The sequence below is a fragment of the Notechis scutatus genome, chromosome 1, assembly GCF_049901735.1.
Source record: "Notechis scutatus isolate UNSWTSFEM ecotype Mainland chromosome 1, rNotScu1.2, whole genome shotgun sequence".
Lineage (NCBI taxonomy): Eukaryota > Metazoa > Chordata > Lepidosauria > Squamata > Elapidae > Notechis > Notechis scutatus.
Window position 1 is genome coordinate 115,873,546 of NC_142009.1, and position 4,803 is coordinate 115,878,348.

A 4,803-nucleotide genomic window follows, 5' to 3' on the forward strand; every position below is an offset into this window, starting at 1 on the left:
CCACAAATATCCTTTCTTGTTTATTTTCAACTACTATTATTTTAGCATCTTAAACACTTGCTTACTTAGAAGTGGTTGGAATTCACTTCTGTTGTGTGTGTAGAAAGTTGTGGCAATAACAATGCTTGACAAACACTCTTACTTTTCTTTCTTGACTGAAACAAAATCAATGAGCAGTACTGACGTGCAGTTGCAAAGACCCAATGAAATCCAGACACACACAGGGAAACAAAAAAATTCTGATGACACGAAGAAAATCTTTGTAATCCTCCCACAATTTTGCATTCAGAACTGACCTGATGGATCCAGAAGATTCCTTATATTGGATTAGGCTTGTTTTCAATTTATGCAAAGGCTTTCCAATTTTAGGTTTCTTTTTTCCTCTGGAAACAAAAGGAAACGTTTTTCTTTAATAGCCCTACCTTTTCTCTAGGGCATTTCCATAGTAAGACACAAACTGAAGAAACACATTTACTTAAGAAATGTATTTATTTATTGAGCATAACATGTTCTATTGCTTTTTCATAGAGATCCCCACGGAAATGTACAAGGTTGAAGAAGAAAACCAAAAGGAACACTGAAAGACATTTAATGGTTAAGTTGCAAAGATGATGAACATGAGTGGAACAGGGTATTCCAAAATAATCTTTCCCAACTTGGCGCTTCAGATATGTTACACTACTAACCTCTTATTATAACCAGCCTTCCCAACAGTCTTCATTACATTGAAGCTATTTTCTTAGACTACAAAGCCCATTGTGCTCGGTGACATGGTGGTTGGAGGTGATAAGAGTCATAGTTGTAATACATCTGTAATACAGTATATTGGATGCCAGATTGGGAAAGCTTAAATGTTAATGGAAGTAAATCCTCTCTCTTTCTCACTGTCCTAGGCTTTGGTCCCCAAATAGTACGGACTGGGGTGGGGGGTCACAGTTTAAATAAGGGAGGGTAAATAGATTGCACATATGCAGCAATTTCAAGAATGATAATTCTTCTGGCCATTTAATTTTTAAAAAAAACTGCACTCGCTTTCTCAGAATGAAATCTATAGTAAGCAGATGGCTTGTACGAGAATAACTAAATTCAGCTGAGAATTTATTAGCAGAACAATCTTTCTTGTCATCCATCTCTACATTAGACAGAAGAGTATGGATAACTCATTGAAATTACCAAGAGAGAAGATAATCTTTGTAGCTCGGGTTGAAATGAGGAGTCCTTGGTACTTTCTGCTTTGTTGTTTTCTTGCAGATGTTTCATTACCTAGTTTGTCCAATGAAACATCTGCAAGAAAATAACCAAGCTCAGAGGGCACCAAGGAACCCTCACTGAAATTATCCTCATCCAAAGAGAAAATGTCCCTTTCTTTTTTAGGGGGTTGTAGGGAACCAACAGCTCACCTGAGAACAGGTCATCACATTTCTTAAATTCAATACCTGGCATCTCTGGAAGGGTCAGAGAAAGGTGGCCAGACTGTATAGAAGATTGTCTGTAAGGCTAAGGGAAAGTGCGAGGCAGGAAGAGCAGATAGCTGTGGAATGACTCCAGATGCTTCCTTCCCTTTTCTGTAAAATTTCCTAGCTTTGTGTGGTGGGATTCTGAATAGCTTTGAAATTTTTTGGGCAGAGTGTGGGGAGCAGCATTGGGGCTGGCTGGTCTGATTTTGGAGTCATACGTTGCTTTGTCCTTGTTGCCAAAATAGGAAGATGGGTTAAGAGCCACGAGTAAAATGAAAAGTAACACAAAAGCAATGGGCTTTAAAAAGTTGAACATTCTTTTTCTTAGTATACTTCTTAGTTCCATCACTGTTGCCACTGAAGCTGCAAATGCGTTGTTTTGGTGTTCAATGCTGTCCCTGAACTTTTAAAGTTCTCCTTTGCAAGATATTAGAAAAAGCACCTTTTTTTGCCAGAATTCCAAAGCAAAAAGCAAAACAGACATGTAAAACTTATGAAATTTTACTGGTTACTGATTTTTAAATTAATCTTGCAAAGGGATTACTTATTCAAAGAGAGTAAAATAAACCAATCAGTGATTTACAAAGGGGGCCGGCACTGAAACTATATTGCAATATACAAATGAAGAGTTACATTACAGAATAAAATGAATTTTAAGAGACTATTATTATATTCATATTTACAATGTCTTAGGGAACCATAAACTGCTAATTTTAATTGCTGTTAAATCTTTTGAACTTTTTTTTTTTTTGCTGCAATAAACTAAAACAAGTGACCCAAAAATGTTCACATTTATAGAATTTGAATTATGGCATTTATTTCAAAGTTCAACCAAATTGAGTATATTCAGGTTGGTTGTTTACAATCAGCAACCAGATTGCTTATTCAGGAATAATCTATTTCAAAGGGCTCTTTTGGAATGACACCTCAGTATTTCAATTCCCTCAAAAATGTATTTTATTTGAAAAACAAAAGGAAAGTATTAGGATGGGGTGAAATTATAAAATGGATATTGAGATGAAGCTTTGAAGTTCATGCTTTATGCTGGTGAAAATCTTTTGTTAATGATCAATAAACTTCATTTTCTGAACGAAATACAGAGCCCCTCAGAACAAAGTTGGCAAGCCTGTATAATATTAGAAAGGGATGGTTTTTGTTTCTTTGTTTGTTGCTTTGGATCTGATGAATTTCTTTCAAGGGATGCACCAGTTTATTAGGCAAATTAACTTGGCAACAGTTCCATAATATGTGCATGTTTATTTTGAGAACATTGCTGACATAATGAATTTGATTTCAAGCAAATATCAAAAACTCCATCATTCCATTTCAGCAAAAGTATTTACAATCTGGCACATTCGGGTTGGGTTTTTTTTTTTTCCTCCTTGATGTGCATCCCCATCACCTGGGAAATCATCATCGAAAAGTTTGCTATCAAAAGACACAAGTAGTGAAGAGAGACACTGAACATTCAGTTAAACACACCAGCAATCAATGCTCCCTCCCAGCTGCGAAAATAGTTGCACAAAGTATGTCTTCTGAGCAACAGCTGGATTGTCTTGGGGCCCTGGTTTCTTCTACAGCATGTATCTGGATCATCTGGAGTCAAACAGGGCTTAGAAAAGGAGGACCTGAAACAGGAACATTTTGGAAGTGATGTGAGCAAAAAATGCATGCAATCACTACGTGTACCCTATAAAAATAAATTTGTGTAGAGAAGCCTCTCCATCATGTTAATCTTTGCTAGCTGAATTGGATCTTCCGTGTACAGGAGCAGCTCTGGATAGACGCTGCAAAGCTGCTGGCCTCTTGAGTCACAAATGAGGTTGTTGCAAGCCTTACCAGGCTTAACAGCTTTTGCAAGCAGGTTGTCTAGGTAAATTCTGGTCCTAGTCAAGTCCCAGCCTTGACTGGTTAGGATATTGGAGGAAGTCACTTTTTATAGGCAGAGCTCATGCTTCCATGCCTTGGAAGGGCTCTTTTGGGAAGACGACCTTACCAGCATGGGACAGGGTTGGGTGCTGCGGAGGTTCTGGAAGGCTCAGTGAGCAGCCGTTCCTTACTGTTCCTAGTGTGGCTCTTAGAAGACGCAGTGGCTTTTTTCAGTGATGGGTTGGGGTAGTGGGGGAAAGCATGGATGTTTCTCTGTTTATAGATACTGAAAGGAAGAGCTTTTTTGGGTACTGCAGGCCTGTAAAATTTTGGCTAGTTCCCACATCAAAGTTCTCCAGTTTGGATTGTCATATTTGGGGATCGATAAAAAGGGACCCTAATATATCTCTTTCTCATACACAGACGTGGAGATTCCTTACGTTTTCTCCTCAGCAGAAAAGTGGTTCTTGAGTGGACAGCTGCTCACAATACAGTACCCGAAGCTGACCCTCCGCTGCAGGGGTGAGGGAAGAAGCAAAGTGAGCTCAGTCAGCAAGTTTCATGCACAAATATATAGGCGGGTTGGAATATGATCTTAAGAGGAATACATGCTTGGAAGGCCATGGCATCCCGTCCCTATTGCTTTGTCCCCATTAGAGACCTGGAATGAAAGAAATGCCTATAGAAATAATGGGAAGAGGAACAACAGAGCACTGGGTGGCATCTTACTGTAAAACTTTAATTTGGCATACACTTAACGTCACCACTGTTAGTGGCTTTGGGTTCCAGGGGAAAGCTTTAATGCTCAAGCCAGTCAGGATGAACGTTGTCTCAATATATATATATACACATATAGGTTAATATAGAGACAACGATATACTCTTATCATTTGGCATATGATAAATTGATAAATTGGCTTTGGAAACAAGTAAATAATTATTTTTAGGGGATACGTCTACTAAAATAGTTCATTTGCTCCTATGGAATAAAATTATCCACAGCAACCTGTATTTCTTGGGTAGACAGGCAAACTAAAACTGGTCTCAGCTATTGATCAATGACCTATTTGAACTGTTTACTTTCTTTGTTTAAAACTATCGATATTTCTGTTTGCATCATTCCCATTTTAGAGAAGGATCACTGGGAATGTGACGGAAAGAGAAAGAGCGAGGACTTGGTTTTCAGTTCTCCCGTCTGCCTGTCGTTTCGGTCGGGAGAAAGATGAAAAGGCTGTAACAGCCTGAAAGCGAAAGTCTTGCTCGGAGGGTCCAGTCAAAGAAGCACAAGAAGCCCACATTTCGGCCTCTCTAGTCAGGCACCTTTAGGACCGACCCTCTAAGGAAGAAGCAACCGGGGGAAGGCGGAGGGGGGGAGGCTATTCCTAATTTCTGATTGGCCAAAATCTTGATCTTGACGTCTTGATTGACAGCCCTCCTCCTCGCTGGGCTCCGCCCCGTCCCAGCCGCTTTACTGACAC